General features: G+C 34.0%; 1 long non-coding RNA gene across 1 annotated transcript in view; it reads right to left on the bottom strand.

The window, feature by feature from the left end:
- Nucleotides 1–213: 213 nt before the first annotated feature.
- The window catches only part of LOC109263467 (uncharacterized), a 143867-nt gene continuing 134294 nt past the window's right edge, over nt 214–9786 (bottom strand). The window contains exon 6 of the long non-coding RNA XR_002078223.2: nt 214–304. This is a non-coding gene — a long non-coding RNA (uncharacterized LOC109263467). The remainder of the gene's footprint in view (nt 305–9786) is intronic.

The following is a 9786-nucleotide window of genomic DNA, read 5'->3' as shown; positions in this document are numbered from 1 at the left end:
CCTGAAGGTATCACAATTCCAGATTCTAAGATATACTACAAAGCAATTGTAATCGAAGGAGTATGGTAATGGCATAATAATAGACACATAGATCAATGGAACAGAACAGAAAAGCCAGAAATAAGCCCACAATTATAATTAGTTAATCTTCGACAAAGCAGGCAAGAATATCCAATGGGAAAAACAGTTTCGGGCACCTGGGTGGTTCAGTCAGTTGAGCTTCTGACTCTTAATCCCATCTTGGGTCTTGGTCTTGGGGTCATGGGTTCAGGCCCCTCAGTGGGCTTCACACTGGGCATGAAGCCTAATTTAGAAAAAAAAAAAGAAAGAAAGAAAGAGAAAAAGAAAAAGAAAAAGAAAAAAAAAGAAACAAAGTAAAAGTCTCTTCAACAAATGGTATTAGGAAAGCTGGACAGCTACATGCAAAATAAAAAGAAATTGGACCACTTTCTTAAACCATACACAAAAATCGACTCAAACTGGATTAAGGACCTAAATGTGAAACCTGAAACCATAAAAATCCTAGAAGACAGCACATGCTTTAACTTTTTTGACATTAGCTGTAGGATCATTTTTTTAGATATGTCTTCTGGAGCAAAGGAAACAAAGACAAAAATAAACTATTGGGACTACATCAAAATAAAAAGTTTCTACACAACAAAATAAACAATCAGTAAAATTAAAAGACAACCTACAAATGGGAGAAGATATTTGCAAATGACATATCTGATAAAGGGCTAGTATCCAAAATATATAAACAACATATACCACTCAACACCAAAAAAACTCCAAATGATACAATTAAAAAATGGGCAGAAGACATGAACAGACATTTTTCCAGAGAATACATACAGATGGCCAAAAGACACATGTTAAGATGCTCAACATTACTCATCATCAGGGAAATGCAAACCAAAACTACAATGAGATATCACCTCACACTGACAGAAGGTTCCTCATATGATCCAACAATTCCACTATTGGGTATTTAGTCAAAGAATATAAAGAATACACCCCAAGTGTCCATCAATAGATGAATGGAAAAAGAAAATGTGATATTACACACACATAGACACACACACTATCCAATATTACTCAGCCATTGAAAATAATGAAATCTTGACATTTGCAACAACATGGATAGATCTAGAGAGTGTTATGCTAAGTGAAATAAGTCAGTCAGAGAAGGACAAATACCATATGATTTCACTCAGATGTGGATTTTAAGAAACAAAACAAATCAACAAAGAAAAAAGAGACAAACCAAAAAACAGACTCTTAACTATAGAGAACAAACTGATGGTTACTAGAGGGGAGGCGAGTGGGAGATGGATGAAATAAGTGAAGGAGATTAAGATTACACTAAGAATACTGGAATAGAAATAAAATAAATGATAAATAAAATAAATAAAGATTGAAAGTGAGGAAGTCTTGAAAGGCCCACCTTCCAGGTGAGTGTGCTGCTCAAAATTTAAAGGTTAGTGACTCCAGAAACAGACCCACTGATATATGGTTGAATGATATTTAACCAAGGTTCCAAGTCAGTTCAATGGAGAAAGGGAAGTTTTCTTAACAAATGATTGCTGAAAAAGCAGATACCCATATTGAAAAAACAGAACCTCACCTTCCACCTCACTCTACAAATAAAAATTAAAATTTTTGCTGAATTATAGACATAGATATAATATCCAGAACCAGAAGCTTCTGGAATAAAATATAGGACTCTGTCTTTATGAAATCGTGGTAGGCAAAGATTTCTTGGGCAGATCCCAATAATCACTAATCATCAAGAACAAAACTGATAACTTAGACATTATAAAAATTAAAAATTCCTGCTCAACAAATACTTCTAGGAAAAACAGATGATCCTGTAAGGGATGGGAAAAAATATTTGTAGCACAAATATCTGACAATGAACTTGAACCCAGAATATACAAAGTACTTATAAATCAACAGTAAAGAGATGAACAACCCAATTTTAAAATGAGCAAAAAACTTGAACAGAAGTTTTACAAAGGAAGATATACTAATGGCCATCAAGGCAAGTTCAATAATTAGAAGTCACAGTCGATTCTGTCTGAGAGCACAGCATGCTGGAGTGAACTTGCTGATGGAACAGAGAAGTCAGAAGTGTAGGTCTTTGAATCCTCATTACATTTGGGATGGGAAGAGGCATAAAATCCCACATTCAGTTGGTACATACTCCTCTGTTCCATGACTCCCTTTAGATAGGCTGACCATCTTTAGATGTGAGTGTTGTCCACACCGTTCCAATCTTCCACATTACTCAGGGTACGCAAACAAGAGAGAATGTAGCCAGTGGCCTCCCTCCTCATCTAACTCAGGGTCCTCTCTGGCCCCACAGCTCCTTCCACACGTTGATAACGAGCTGATACATGTGAGTTTCCAAGTTTTTCCCAACCAAAGAAAGCTGTCTCCTCATCAAGGAATATCTGGTGATTGCCACCATGCTAAGCCCTGCAGTGTGTATCAAAGGTATAAGGGCCTACAGCCATTTGCATCTTCTTTGCCCTCCCCATCTTCAGACAATGAGCCCTACCCTGCACAAGGTAGAGTTCTAGGAATTAAACCTCAATAAGTGAGTTCCCTCCTGGGTGGTCCTCAAAGAGCTTGCTGTCTACTGAGGGACAAAGAGCAAGGTAATGCAACCATTTAGCAGAAACAACTTATATGGGGTGGACATCACTGGGTTGCTGAAGCTCTGACCTGGTTTTCAAGGAAAGAAAGATAATGAATAGTACATGTGGGACAGAGGAAATCAGTTGGGCTGGAAGGAGAACTCACATGTGGGCCAAGAGGCAGAGCGAAAGACGGTGAGAGAGAGAAAAAGAGAGAGGCAGAGAGAGAATGAATGTACAAAGCAATGTGGGGTGAGCAAAGTACCTAGGACCTTGCCAAAAATGCCTAATTTCTCCAGAACACCAATTCTCTGGATGCCAAGTATGAGTGTTAGCATACAATATTTATTTGCAACTTATTTTTATAAGTTGGGCATCCTAAAAGAACAAATAAAGGAAGATAAGACACTCAAGTACTGGCGATGTCAAGAAGTAGGTTGAAGAGCATAGAAATCATGCTACTGAGGCCATGTGAAAATCGGAAAGTGTCCATCCAGGAGGACCTCCTGAGGGATGGAGGAACCCTGCAAGGAAAAGCAGAAATAAATTCTGCAAGGAAAAGCAGATTCTGCAAGGAAAGCAGAAATAAATATACTGATTTCTTTCTCTCCCTACTCCTTCATCTCTGTGTGCTGCCTTCCAGCGGCTAAACCCAACCAGTATCCTCCTCACAACAGAGAGCTAAGGTGGTTTATTCCAAACAGGCAAAAAGCAGGACAGGCAAAGGCCTGTAATGGATCTGCGGTGGGGGTAGGGGATAACTGGCACAATTATTCTGCCACTGGAGAGATTCAATTTGCAAAAGTGTATGAATGTCTGAAAAGTGATCCATGAACTGAAAAAGTACTTATAAATTACGTAGTAACACAAAATATAATTTAGAATGATGTCACAGCATTTCAAAATGAAAAAAATCCAACAACAAAACAAACAAACAAAAACCCCTCCAATCCTAGATGATACTGACACACAGTAGCATGAAACCATAAAAGCTTTCATTTTATTTTCCAAAAATAACACTGATTTTTCAGGGCAACCAATGGAGTCCTTAATATAACAACTTCAAGGTAATGTTTTAAACTACGAAATAGATAACGTTTGTAAATCAAGATAGAGAAGAGAACAAAAATATAAATTCTTCTTTCAATATTAATGGAAACTTCACAGTAAAAACAGGAAATCACAATTTTAAAGAATGTATTTTACCTACACTTCCACCTGAAAAGTCCATTCTACGTTGTGTATCACTGGTCCATAAAACATTAGAGCCATTATGATCATACATATTGATATCCCTTGCTATACATTGTAAGAAAAGTGTTTAATGTACCTCATTGAATCAATGCTTACTGCATGCACTATACACATTTATGTGGGAGAAGAGCAAGACAATTTCTTATCTTGCACTAATAATTTATGTAACAGCAAAATTTATGTTTTTATTTAGTTAACGATTACGCTGTAGGTCATAATATAAACTAGAAAATGCACTAGTATCAGTCCTGATGATGCTTTGGCTGTGTGTGCAACAAGGAAAGCCATTTGAATACGATGAAATAAAATTTTATGTGCATTCCAATAATACCTAGTCTTATTCTCAGAGAAAAATAAATCACTGTGCATCCTCTTTCTTCATCAGTCTTAGAAAAAACAATGAATGCTGTAAATGGATTTAATTCTTGGTCACTGAGGATACACTTTTTCAGCATTCTGAAAAAAAATGTGGTCTATGCGCATATGTTTTTGCTACTAACTACTTTCTGCCAGTAATTTTCTTAGAAATTCCATGAGATTTGAAATTGAAGAATGAGATAGAACAATCTCTTCATGACATGAGTAATGCCACTAAAGCCCATTTCTATGAGTTTAAGTGGTACTTGGGTGGCAAATCTCAATGACACTTTCATATATCCTCATTTGCCTGAACTCTCAGGCCTGAAAGATCACAGTTTCTTAATGTTGATAAGACAGCAAGATAATATCTTCAAAAGATGGAATTGAGTTCTAAATAGGTTGATAGCCAGACATTTTCTTCTTTTTCAACATATCTTCCCTTATTGGTGAAAAGACACTGATAGATTATTGAGTATATTTTACAATCACTCCTAATTCTGCAGCAGATCATGAAGAAATACTCTGTAGAAGCCTGAGCAAAAGCAGTGGATTGGAAACAATACTTTTGTCTGCCAAGTTAAAAATTTTAAATTCTACCTTTTGTATAAAATTCATCACTTTTGAGTCTGTTGGAAACAAATAATCATCTTAAAAAATAAAACATAATTTTTTATCACAAGTTTTATTTGAATATGTCTAAATAGGGGCGCATGGGTGGCGCAGTAGGTTAAGCGTCCGACTTCAGCCAGGTCACGATCTCGCGGTCTGTTAGTTCCAGCCCCGCGTCAGGCTCTGGGCTGATGGCTGGGAGCCTGGAGCCTGTTTCTGATTCTGTGTCTCCCTCTCTCTCTGCCCCTCCCCTGTTCATGCTCTGTCTCTCTCTGTCCCAAAAATAAATAAAAAACGTTGAAAAAAAAATTTGAATATGTCTAAATATCTGACACAATATCTCTAATCCTGGATGCCATTTTCAATGATATGTAGAGACATTTAGCAGTGAGACACAATTTAGCAGTGAGACACAGAGAAGAAACTGATGGTGGAATCTGACCACACCTCATAGTCTTTAGAAATCAACCTGAATTAATAACTTTATTAAAGTATATAAAATACTAATGTATTTATGTGATATAATTATTATTATATATAAAAATATTAATTTTAATATTAGATAAGATTAGTGATAACATCTATTTTTAAACACTTTGGTAATGTATAAAAGTAGTTAAAAGATGAAATATTTGAGAAAGGTTGTTATAAAAAAACATAACCTAGAATTTTTAAATGCCATCACAAAGTATAGGTGGAAATTGAGGAAACTACTATCACATGGATTATTAGTTTGATTACTTGATCTCTCAAGCTTGTAAGTGCATAAAATCTAGATCTGTATATTTTAAAATGTGCTCCAGAGAACTCTAGATCACTTGCTTGGTATGTTTGGGAAATTTCTGTTACATAACATGCAAATGAAGAGTTAAGGTACAAAAACAAGACATGATAAATCTTTCCATTAATAAACATAATTTCACTTAACCAAGAATTTTCAAAATACATGTGATTTTTGTATTACGTGAAATATTTCTTTTTATTAGAATCGGTGTTCAGTAGAAGATATTTTAGGGAAAATGGTCTAGATCACTGATTTCCTTCGAAAGTAATTTAAAAGTACATGATTTAAAACAAAGTAGATCACCTAAGTCAGTCTTTCAGACACCATGGCAATAATTATTAAATCATAAAATACTAGCATTTATTTGTCAGCCTGTGCATCTTAATTCAATCCACTCACTAGAGAAGTTGGCGTAATAAAACTAAAACTACTCATTAGAACATAACTATTCAGCATGTTTGTCTTTTAACATTTAAACACTGTCCTTTACCTTCCTTGTCATTACTTCCTGAAGTGCAATCACATTTCATCCTCTAGACTTCTAGAAATGCTTTCATAAGGGTAGAAAACATCCTTATTAAAAATATCGTGCAAGTTGAAAAGAAAAATTTATTTCACCTTAATTATTTCCCCTCCCTATAATTAGCAGCTAATCTTATCCACACATAGCTCCAGGCTCAGAACTAGTAAATGCCTGACTGTTAGAATGATTGGGGAACTTTACTTTCTGATAATTACAAGATATAATTACTTTGAAGCTTTCAAAGACCTTTCAGTGATTAGGGAAGCTTTTTTAATTCAGTCATAACATTTGTATTACTAATAAACTAAGAAGTCCTACACTTTAATAGCTGACAAATTTGAAAGAAACACCAATTCTAAAAATGGTATTGCAGGCTTCAGGGAAATCATTAAAGTACTGAAACATTATATTTTTCAGAATCCAACTTCATAATTTTTCTTTTATAAATATATAGTATATTCAGATGTTTTAATGTTATGGGTATCTTTTTGGGACACTATATCTAGGAAGTAAAGAATAGTTAATAGGAAAACATTTAAAAATTTAGAAGAAAATGTTCTTTTTCAGCAGCACTCAGTCTGCTGAAGAAACCAAAAAAGAGGTGTTAGGAAACTGACTGCCAGGATAACTCACACAAGAGGCTGTCACTAAGGATTTGAATGCCTTAAGAAGGTAGGAGCAATTTTAATTTTCTGTATGACAGTGAATATGACAGGGAAATTGTTGCTGAACTGTAATCTAAATATAGGAAAAACTAGAAGTGGAAAACTCAGGCTTGAAAGTTGAGGAAAAGTAAGTAATTTGCTGAAATTTTAATTCTGATCTTGCTTTTCTCTATGATAAAAGGAAGTTTTTGTTTGTGTCTTTAAGTTTTCACTGTCACTCTGACTAAAATGTAGCCTATCAATGACAGTGACATGGGATATGCTACACTAAAGGGAGACTTGTGGGAGAACAATTCACTTTCAGAAGCGGAAATACGTCTTAGTGTCCTTTCTCGTGGAGGCATGAGATAATAATCGTCATGTATGTTTACATGTATAATATACTTGGAAGTATAGGAACCTCAGCTAAATTATATTGAAGAATTTTCCTAGAGAGACACTGACATAACTGAAATAAAAGTAGGACTTATATAAAGATGTTAAAGAACTTCTCATGATATCCTCAGATGAGAAGTTCTTTTACTATATTACTAGATAGTTATGGTCCATAATTTCTGTGATTAGTACTATATTTTGATTAATTCAAACATACTTGTCTAAATCTACACCAATGGCTATTGTAAAAGAAGAAATTAGTTTTGGAATTAAATGTCTTCAAAAATATTTAGTAGAGGGGTGCCTGGGTGACTCAGTAGGGTGGGCGTTCAACTTAGGCTCAGGTCATGATCTCATAGCTCATGGGGTTGAGGCCTGAGTCAGGCTCTGTGCTGACAGCTCAGAGCCTGGAGCCTGCTTCAGATTTCTGTGTCTTCCTCTCTCTCTGCCCCTCCCCTGCTCATGCTCTGTCCGTCTGTCTCTCTCTCTCTCTCTCAAAAACAAACAAACATTTAAAAAAATTGAAAAAAAATTAGTAGAAATATCTTTGGGCCCATTTCTAAATCCTTCAGTTTTTACCCACCTTTTACTCAGTTAGGAGTTATATGACATGACCTTGTTATCAAAATATACCAACTGTACATCAAGTACTGTTCTAAGAAAGATATATGTTATCTCTACCCTTCATAAAAATTGTCATTCTAGATGTTATCCTCATTTTATAGATAGTGAAGTTGAGGTTCAGGAAATTTAAATAATTGCCCGGGATCACACAGCTAGTAAACAGCAGGAACAGGGCTCAAATATATATTTAACTAATTCCAAAGGTTGACTCTTTAAATGGAATCAATCCTTGACCTTCAGATGTATTAACTGCATTGTTTAAATTAAGTTGGTTAAATTTCACAGTTAAGTTTTTAATCCCTCTCATTTCTAAGATTAAATCACTCTGAATTTTAATTTCTTTAATTCAAAAAGGAGGCAAGCCACGTTCATCATCTAGTTGTTGGATTCATTAAAAAGAATAAAAGGTGAATATATTTTTTAAGTCAAGTTGTTGAACAAACATCTTATTTTTCTTCTAATCTTATGTATTTTAAACAGAAATAATATTTGGATTTCATCAGTTTCCAAAAAATAACACTGGGAGTATGTAATAGTAGTTTTATTGCCTAAAAGAAATCTTCATAAAAATTACTGTATCATAAATTTGAACTGAAACAAGTGTTATTTATTATTCAATTATAAAATACAAGATGACATTCTTAAAGATGACTAATTTTGAATTTAATTACATTCAAAAATTTCCTAAAAATATTATTTGACAGAAACCAATACTACCCTGAAAATGTTCATTTTTTAAAAAAAGTAATTTCAATGGAAATTCTTGACTATATTCATAGATAATGACAACATTCCATAATTTCACATCACTAGACATAGTCAAACCTGTGTCCTCAATACAAATAAGTGAAGCAATAACACAAAATAGCATCTAATTCTTTCTTACAGTTCAATGTTGTAAAACTGACACTTATATTCTGTTTTAACAATTCCATAAACTTTAAGTTATAAAAAATCTAAAATGTTACACAAAGAAAATACAGAAACTAGAGGAACTATTTCTGAAATTTCTCTTTGAAGCAAAAATTGAAATAAGAGCAGTGTTTAGCAGAAGTTCAGTACAATGAACTTTGCACTTCTGAAATATGAGCTGTAATGTCCCATTACTTACATAGAGAGCCAGGGCCTGAGCTTGGCAATCACAGATAGGATTTCAATCCTGTCTTTGTCATTTATTAGCTGGGAAATCTGAATTCTGAATAAAGTTAGTACTTAACTCCTAGGTTTGCTGTAAGGAAAATGAGTTTATTCATAAGAAGCCTTGAACACAGTTTCAGAAAGATATTAAGTACTAATAATGTATAAAAATTTCAGTTCATTTAGAAAATCTAAATATAACTTACATTATTGGGAATACATTTTTTCTCAATTGCAAATTGTGATATATTATGTGACTATGAACTTGTTTTATATTTTTTAAGATACTGGAAAATCTATAAAATGTATCTTATTGATATGCTAATCATATATATATTGATAGACTATGCCCCCTTCATTTTTACATAAAATGAACAAATATAGCATTAAGCATGTTAAACTTCTAGATATTGTTTTAATATAGCTTTTGAAACATTGTTCCACAGGCTAACCCTAAAAAGAACTGGGGCCAATTGACTAACCTATCCAAGTCATTTTTAGGAAATTCCCTGAATCTTCTATTAAATGTACATATCTCTTTTAGAAAATATATAAATTGGCTCAATTTCACCAAATAAGGAGTAGTACTCTGATTTTGCAGTTCACGCTAAGTAGACGAGGAAGCTATTAGGAAAAAGCACTGCACTATTTCATTTATGGTGGAACAGCTCTAATCTGGCTGCCAAATGGAGAAGGGATTTGAGAGAGGCAAAAGTACAAGTAAGAAAAATAGTACAGGGGCAATTGTGGAAACAGAGGCAAGAAATTAAAATGGTGGTATAGACTTTTTTTTTGGTAGTATAGATATTTACAGGT

The sequence above is a fragment of the Panthera pardus genome, unplaced genomic scaffold (genome assembly GCF_024362965.1).
Source record: "Panthera pardus isolate Hobbes unplaced genomic scaffold, ASM2436296v1 HiC_scaffold_17, whole genome shotgun sequence".
In the NCBI taxonomy this organism is placed as follows: Eukaryota; Metazoa; Chordata; class Mammalia; order Carnivora; family Felidae; genus Panthera; species Panthera pardus.
This window is presented reverse-complemented; position numbering and strand designations above follow the sequence as displayed.